Below are 9,062 nucleotides of genomic sequence, written 5' to 3'. Positions count from 1 at the left end.
ACTCCCCTCCCCCCAAGGAGAATGCACTTCAGAGGACAGCACTGAAGTTAGACCTAAGGGAGAAGGGTCTGTCTGATCAGAGCACACAGGAGCAAATGAAGAGGCAAGGCAAGAGAGTGGACCACATCCTGACCCACCAAGCCCAGAGGACAATATTCCTGCTTGGAGCAGCCAGTGCACAAAGCAGACGATAGGGCTGGCCCCACAATGAGACACGACGTCCCTTACTGACCCATTACCCTACAGGGGACAACACTGGAGACACAGTGGGGAATGAGGTCCAATCTGACCGTGCAACAGAGCAGCAAGGGTAGTAAAACCATTAAGTTCCTGAGGAATACCAATAGACTTTGGGGCCAGGGAGTGGCACCCCATCAGATTTGACTGGAAAACACTCATAAAGGTCAACAGACAGACATGGAACTATTTATAGGCTTTTCTTTCTTTTTTTTTTGCTGTTTTTTGTTGTTGCTGTTGTTGCTTTGTTTTTTTTTTCTTTTATTGCTATGTTTTGTTTTGTCTTGTTTTTGTGCTTATTATTGTCTCTGCATGTCTGTCTAGAAAAGATAAGCAGGATAAACAATTTGGAGGAGAAAACAATGGGGCTGACAGCTCCTGGGGGACATGGGAAATGGGGAGGCAGGGGAAAGGAAGGGGGGTTCAAACAAACTCAGAGACAAGGGAACAACAAGTGATCTAAAATTGATGGCGAGGAGGGCATAGGACGGCTGGTGGAGCTTGATCAGGGCAATGTAGCCAAGAAGAATTACTGAAACACAAATGAACACCGAACATCATAGTGGGATAAGAGGAAAGTAAAAGGAAATAGAGTAAGAACCAGGAGACAAAGGACATTTATAGAGGGATAAATACAGGCATGTACATATGTAAATATATTTAATATAACAATAAGGAAATAGATCTATTTACATATATTTATTTGTTAAGTATTAAGGCAGCAGACAGATATTGGGCCTCCACTCAAGTACTCCCTCAACGGTTATTTTTCTAATAACCTGTAATTCTGTGATGCTCACCTTTCCTGACATGATCAGTGAAGACAAAATGGGTGCATAAACAAATGTAAAGAAAACTGATGGTGCCCAGCTATCAAAAGATATAGAGTCTGGGGTCTTAAAGACTTGAAGATAAACAAGTGGCCATCTAGCTGAGAAGCAACAAAGCCCACATGGAAGAAGCACACCAGCCTGTGTGATCATGAGGTGTCATTGGGATCAGGTATCAGGCATCAAAGACCCAGAAGAAAAACTCATATTGATGTGAATGCGGGGAGTGTGGAGTAGAGACCCAAAGCCCATATGTATACAATTGGACATCCCTTTACAGAAGAGTCACAAGAAAGAGATGAGCCAGTCAGTGTGCTGTTAGCACAGACAAAACACACGACTTTACTCTAGCTCTTTAACGCTCCACCCCCCACAACCATGACCCCAATTCTACCTTACAAATCTGGCTACACCAGAGCATGTGCACGGGTACAGATAAGAGCTTACAACACAGGGAATCCAGGACAGATAACCCTCTCAGGACCAATATGGAGATTAGCCACACCAGGAAGATAAGGGGAAGGTGGGGAGAGAACGGGGAACTTCTCACAACGATCAACATAAAACCGCCTCCAGGGGGGATGGACAACAGAAAAGTTGGTGAAGGGAGAGAGCGGTCAGTGTAAGACATGGAAAAAGTAATAATTTATAAATTATCAATGGTCCATGAGGGAGGGAGGGAAATGAGGTAATACCAAGGGCTCAAGTAGAAGGAAAATTATTGAAAATGCTGATGGCAACATATGTACAAATGTGCTAGACACTATGGGTGTAGGTATAGATTGTGATAAGAGCTGTAAGAGTCACCCAATAAAATGATTTTAAAAAGAAATATTTAGTCTATTGCGTTAGTCTGGGTAGATTAGAGAAACAAATCCAAGATGATTCATACGTGTATAAGAAAGAGCTTATATCAAAGAGTAATTGTATATTAAGAAAACCTCCCAGCCTAGTCCAGTGCAAGTCCATAAGTCTGATATTTGCCCATATGTCTGATACCAGTCTATAAATTCCTATTCAGACTCATGCAACACATGCAATGGTACAGAGTGCAGGAAGATCACAGGCTAGTCAGTGGGTAGAAAGTCTGAAGGATCCTGTGGTGATGGAAGGATCTCAGCAGTGGCATGGGTGTCCAAGGGGCTCCTCCAGCTCCAGGGTTCTGGCCCCATCAGCATATCTCTATGTGGCTTGTAAGCAGGAAGACGAAGCAGGGAAAGTGAGTATATCTGGCTTCCAGTGAACTATTGATCTCTGTAGCTCCTCCAAATGAGGTCATCAAGCTGTGACCTGATTGACAGACTAGATTCCACCCCTTCATTCTTAATAGTCTTAGGTTGATACCAGATTATATGACTGCCCCATCCATGAACTAACAGAAACGTGTGTGTGTATGTGCATGTGTAGTACAGTGATTGTGATTTTAAAAAATATTTTAGGGGGATGAGTTAAAAGGACAAAAAAAACCCAAAATATAATTATTACTATAAAATAAAGCAATAAAGCAGGTATAAAATAAATGACAGCAAAGACAGTATTTTCTTTTTCTGGTTTCCAAATACTTTCAGAAGCAGAAATGATTTTTAACTACTTCTGTTACATAAGTATCCTCAAAATGATCATTGCTTGGTTGATGAATTCCAGGTTACATTTAGATAAATATGCTTACATTTTAGAAGTGAATCCCATTTCTTGGCAATCAGAAGGCATTATCCAAATAAAGTGTCAATTCTACTATCACTTATCTTGAAATCTACTCAATTGTCTCAAATGCATAACTTTAAATTTTCAGGTCAGTAAGATGCCAGTCGCAGTCTATTAACAAATAATGGATGCGTTCTACCTCCTTTAAATAAACTTGATTAAATCTATTTTTTTAAAGCTCGTCTACTGATGTCAACTCAGTTTAAAGGTTTTGATAAGGGAATTTTTGTCAGGCAATCCCATATGAGCTGTACCATGATATGAAAGGGCTCTCAGTGGCAGGAACTGATTTGGCTTTTCAGGAGACTGTACACATTGGAATAGAATCCCTTGAGCTCTTGGCTGCTGGGGTCAGAGTTGAAGGGGTAGGGCTGGAGGTGTGTAGGAACAGGCTGGGAATAAGGCTATCAAACAATCAGTATTCTCCACTCACTGAGCATTCCCTTCCAGTGCCTCCCAGTGGGTTAGGCGGGAGTGTTCTGTCTCCGATCTCATTCTCCGATCTCTTGTTGTTGCTGTTCTGTCCATTCTGACTCACTGGGACCCCATGTGTGCAGAGCAGATGGCTTTTCGGGTGGGCACCTTTCAGAAGGACATCACCTCAGGTGTACTGGGTGGGTTCAGATGCCCAACTCTTGGCTAGTAGTTGAGTGATTTGGGCCATCCAAAGACTCTCATTTTCTCCTTCCAAGAAAAACTAGATCAATTGACAGAACCAATTCTGACTCACAGTGACCCTATAGGGCAGAGTATAAGCTGCTCCGTAGGGTGTCTAAAACTTTATTTATATCATTACAGGAACTGATAGTTTCATCTCTCTCTCTCTCTCTCTCTCTCTCTCTCTCTCTCTCTCTCTCTCTCTCTCTGTGTGTGTGTGTCTTTCTCGGAACCACCTGGGGCTTTGAGCCCATGACCTTGCAGTGAAACGCCCAATGTTGGACCTGAATATGCCACCAATGGTCCGCAAAAAAGTACTTACCATGGTCTGAGTTGGGAAGGCAGTCCATAGTAACTGTACCTCTGTGCTGGGACCTGATATTCTCCCATTTATTTAAGCCTCTATAAATTGGGATAGTAATCATACCCACCTTATGAGGTTGTTGTGAGATGAACTAAGTATAGTGTCAGGCATTGAGTAAGTTCTCAGTCAATGAGCAGTCACGTGGCATGTTTATCCCCTCAACGGATCCCTCTACAATCTGCATTTTGATGACGATATTTGTTTTATTAAAACATTGAAGCATAAAAACCCCACTGAGCAGCGACATCTCATTTGCAAGTGAGTTAGCAAAGACTAGGAGAGTCGGCAGCCACGTGCCCGGCAGCATGAAAGCAATTACCCTCTGCGTTATTAAACCCCGTGGTATCCAGTTCAGCTCGCTAAATAATAAGAATTAAATACAACCCAAATAGTAGCACTTTTCCCTCATCCGTGAGAGAGTGGCACTCAACAGTGAAGCTCTCCAACTAAATTACAAAGCGCAAGGCCTAAATTTAGGATGGGGCAATTCTGAAACAGTTGATTATTGGATCTAAGATTATGGGTGTTCTTGTGAACTGTTGAAACTGATGAAATAAATATAAAATGGTAGATTATCACACACATAATTATGGGAAAAAACCTTGCCTGGGCTGGCTGGGATGATTCTGCATTGCTATACCGAGTACTGAAAAGTCTACAAAAGGCACCACAAACAATTTTTATCTTCTGTAAGAAACTGGGTATCAGAATTAAATAGAAAAATATATTTGAGTATCACTCAGCCGTAAGAGGAAGAGGCAGGTGCTAGGACAGCAGTTCTCAACCTGTGGGTCACAATCCCTTTGGAGGTCTAACAACTCTTTCACAGGGGTCACCTAAGGCCATCAGAAAACACATATTTTGGATGGTCTTAGGAACCAAAACACCACTCCTGTAGCAATATCCAGGCGGGTCCGCCCACATGCAGATACACTCACATATGAGTACCCAGCATGAAGACTGTTACCCAGGCTTCAAGACAAAATGTAATTGATTTGTAATTAGAAATAAATATTTCACAGTATATAATTATATATTGTTTTTTGTGATTAATAACTATGCTTTAAGTTCAATTTGTAACAATGAAAATACTTCCTGCATATCAGATATTTACATCACAATTCCTAACAGTAGCAAAATTACAGTGATGATGTAGCACTGACAATAATGTTATGGTTGGGGCTCACCATGACATGAGGAAGTGTATGAAAGGGTCACAGCATTAGGAAGGTTGAGAACCCCTGTGCTAGGAGAGTGGAACTCTCCAGTTTCACTTGCAAGGAAAACAGCCTACAAATCATTACAGAGAAACCCAGGCGACCCCCAAGTTGCTGCAGGGCTGTCAGCAATTCACCTGCCTGCTTTCTAATCCATTCTGGGGAGGCCTGAGGGCAGAGCGGTCCACATTTAAGCTTGGGCACCAGACAGACCACACAACTCTGCCACTTTCTAGTTGTGCATTTCTACCCCCCCCCCTTGACTCTCTATGCCTGAAATTTCCCATTTGTCAATTGATGAGGACGGTCATATTACGTAGAATGGGGTGAGATGCTGGGTTGGTTAAATGTTTCCATGAATTAGTTCACTTAACATTTGCAACAATTCCATTACAAAGCCCCAATCAATGGTAGCCTTTGCCACTCATTACCTCCTGCCTCTGCAATGTGGAAAGTGTAGCCCTTGAGCAAAATCCCTTCATCTCTAGGGGCCCATCTTACTTCCTACGGAAAAGAGGTGCCGACTAATAACATTAAGATGCGCCTGGTCCAAACCATGGTACTTTCAATCACCCTATATGCATGTGAACATTGGACACTGAGTAAGAAAGACTGAAGAAGAATTGATGCATCTGAATTATGGTGTTGGCAAAGAATATCAAAAGCATCATGGAGTGCCCGAAGAACCAAAAAAAAAAAAAAAAACCTGTCTTGGAAGAAGTACAACCAGAATGCTCTTTGGAAGTAAGGATGGCAAGACTTGATCTTATGTGTTTTGGACATGTTAACAGACATGTTAAGAGACAGATCCCTGGGAAAAGATCTCATGCTTGATCATCTACTGAGTAGATCCTCGAAGAGCTGGACTGACACAGCAGGTGCAACAAGGGGCGCAGACATCACAGCAATGGTGAGGACACTGCAGGAGCAAGCAGTACTTCCTTCTGTTGTATATAGGATTGGTCAAAGTCAGAACGGACCCCAACAACCACAATGATTGTACCGACCATACAGAATTGTGGGGAGGGAAGAATGAGCTCACATGCTCATTGCACGTAGGATAAGCCCTCAATGCATTAGCTGCTGCTACTATTATTACTATGTCTACTGCCACTATCTGAAGAATCACATTCATGGGAAGGAACTGGGAGGAACAATTGGGGGAGAGTTTCTCAATGTCTTGTAGGTCCTATTACCTATGTGCTGTCAAACCCATTACAGGATGTAAGCCCTTGTGATACATAGGTTTATTGCACCAAACTTGCCAATGAACACATTTGGAATTAATTGAAGAGCAATTTAATTGAAGGGTAGAAAGATAAATGACTCAGTGAGCCTCGTCTTTCTTGTCTCTTGCTCTTTGATGATCGGGCTAGTGTGCAGCTGCCTTAGCTGGTTCTCTGCCTCAACTTGTGAGCTACACTACCTGTGGGACACCCAACCCATGGGCTGTGTCTCTGTAGTTTGAGGTTCCTTCAAGACCTGCTTCGCCACACTACTGGTGTATCCATCACTCGAGTTGGGGACTCTCGGACCCTTTTATCTGGCTGACTGTTGGTGACCTGCCTTGTAATTTGCTGCCTGTGGCCGGATTGCCTGAAATGTCTACAGAGGACTCAGCTGTTTGCTTCCTTGACTTGTACCCGGCGGCCCTTGTGACGTGAAAGACTGCCAGTGTATTAGCTCTCTCATGGAAGTGAGTTGCACTGAGCCATTTGTACTGCTCTATAGACTAATTAGCTGTTTATTTCTGTCTCTCTATAAAATCATAAGTGTTCTGGTCTTATTACTCAGAGAACCCAGTCCAACATAGCCCTGGACTTACTGGAGTTCCTGTCACCTGCTGTAGTGTCTTAGAAGCCCCCTTCTATGGGCTTGTCAAAGAAGGTCCCAAGGGTTACGTCATGATGCCACACAGGACCCCTGAATCCAAGAGCCAGGAGAGGGAGGAAGGGAGGAATTGGAAGAACAAAAAGCAATTCGTCCAAGCCTGCTTTCCTAGGGTCATTTTTGTTTTGCTATTAGTACAATAGAAACACAAGAATTAAAAGTAAACATTAAAAATAAAAACAAATGAATTCTAATAACATATTGGTAAATGTGTCTTGGCGTTCTATTTTTTCCAATATCGAATGTGTGTCTGTCTCTTCCTTCTGTCCTTTCCCTCCCCCTTTCCTTTCCAAATATAGTGGGCACTTTGATAATTGGAAGTGGCTAAGACCTCTCCCACCTCTTACAGACTTCAATATCACTGCTTCTTTTATCAGAGCACCCCCCAACTAAGATTGGAGGTGTTTGCATTTGTGACCCAAGGTCTGTCCAATAAACTTCAAAAAACTGACATTGGAAACATACTACAACACATACACGCTCCAGTGAGAACTGTTTGGTTCAAACTTTACCTCTAGAATGTACTCCCTTGCCTTTTCTGTTTCCTCATCTTTAAAATGGGATAATACGAATACCGACTCAGAGAGCTGTTCAGAGGGTGGTGCGGTATGATACAGGACTTAGCAAGGTTTGACCTGTAGTAACTAGCCAATAGGATTGGTCTCATACATTGTATCCCAGTACGAGAAACAGACTTCCCAGAAGATTCTAACCAGTCAAGCTCCCCCTCTCATTTTGTGGAGAAGACATCTGAGGCTTTGAATCGTATGTTGTGACTTCTCCAGAGTCACAGTGAGTCCTGGGATCTAGACCTTCTTCTACTCTTTCAGGATGACCTGACGTTTGGAATGATCTCTTCTTCCGCCAGGGCTGGTTCAGGTTTTGGAACAAATTATAAAACGGGGGCCTGGAAATGACATCATACATTTAGTGCAATCACTACACAAATATTGATGTGGATTATACCACAGAGGAAACAAATACAAAATTCCAACAAAGAGCGTCTCGGCTATTCCTCAGTTACAATACAGTTGGCATTATTTTCTCTATTTTATCACTGAGGTCCATACTGTGAGCATATTGTGGAGATTGGAGTCAATCCCAGTAGAAACTGAAACCAACAGATTTTAGGTGCATCTAGTGGCAGAGCTTGCTAAAGTTCTTTAGGAATAAGTGGTTCTCTCTCCCTCTCTATTTCTGGCCCATGAGTTAGAACAACACTGTACTAATATAGTGGAACTGATCTTTTGTTATAATGGGAAAAAGACATAGGATTTCTTAATCTTCTTTAAAAAGTACTTTCAGGAGATAGAAATGGAATGAGTTCTCATGGTCATAGAGGAATTATCACATCAGAGTATCTTGGGGTTGGGGATGTTGATGGTGGGGGTGGTGATGCTGATGTTGATGTCTATCAACCAGGGAGTACCAAGTGCATTCCAACTTCTGCATTAGGTATAACTGATCATGGAATATTTGCTGAGCATCTCTCTCTGTTAGGTATTGGGAATGCAGTTGCAAATAATGCAAATGCACACGGTTACTAATTTTATGGATGCTGTAAGCATATTCAACTAGCCAGAATTATATACATTATCACAATCCTTAAAACAGCCATGTAGAAGTGGGGCTGAGGGCCACCAGGCTGAGGCTTCCTGGAGTGGGGCGCCTCTGGGCACTTAATTTGTAAACTGGGTTCGCTGACCACAGAGCTAGAGCTGAAGACCCCCTAGTTGAGGTAACAGCAGACAGGGATGGCCTCTGCATGTTTGTGAGCAGCCCTAACTGTCCTGATGAGCCAAGCATCCTGAGCCTTTCTCACACGCATTGCCATCTGTTAATGTACTTAATCCTTTAATTATGGGAAAGAAAAGAAAACCAGTTATGTGAGGTTGAAATGATCATAATAATGTTAAGACTACATTTCTCTTTCCTAAGGCAACACTACGAGAATGTTCCAGATATTCTTCTCAGTGCTTTACACACAAAGTATATTGCTCTACTGATTACAGACCTTTCGTGAACATCACACAGTGAATCAGGGCTGACTCTCTGAGACTCTGTACCATTCCCACTCTCCAGGCCAATCCCCAGCTCCACTAGCTGCCCAGAGACAGGTGTTACTCTCACCATGGCTTTGAATCCAAACACCTGTGGTTGGAA

The sequence above is a fragment of the Tenrec ecaudatus genome, chromosome 5 (assembly GCF_050624435.1).
Source record: "Tenrec ecaudatus isolate mTenEca1 chromosome 5, mTenEca1.hap1, whole genome shotgun sequence".
Taxonomy (NCBI): domain Eukaryota; kingdom Metazoa; phylum Chordata; class Mammalia; order Afrosoricida; family Tenrecidae; genus Tenrec; species Tenrec ecaudatus.
This window is presented reverse-complemented; position numbering follows the sequence as displayed.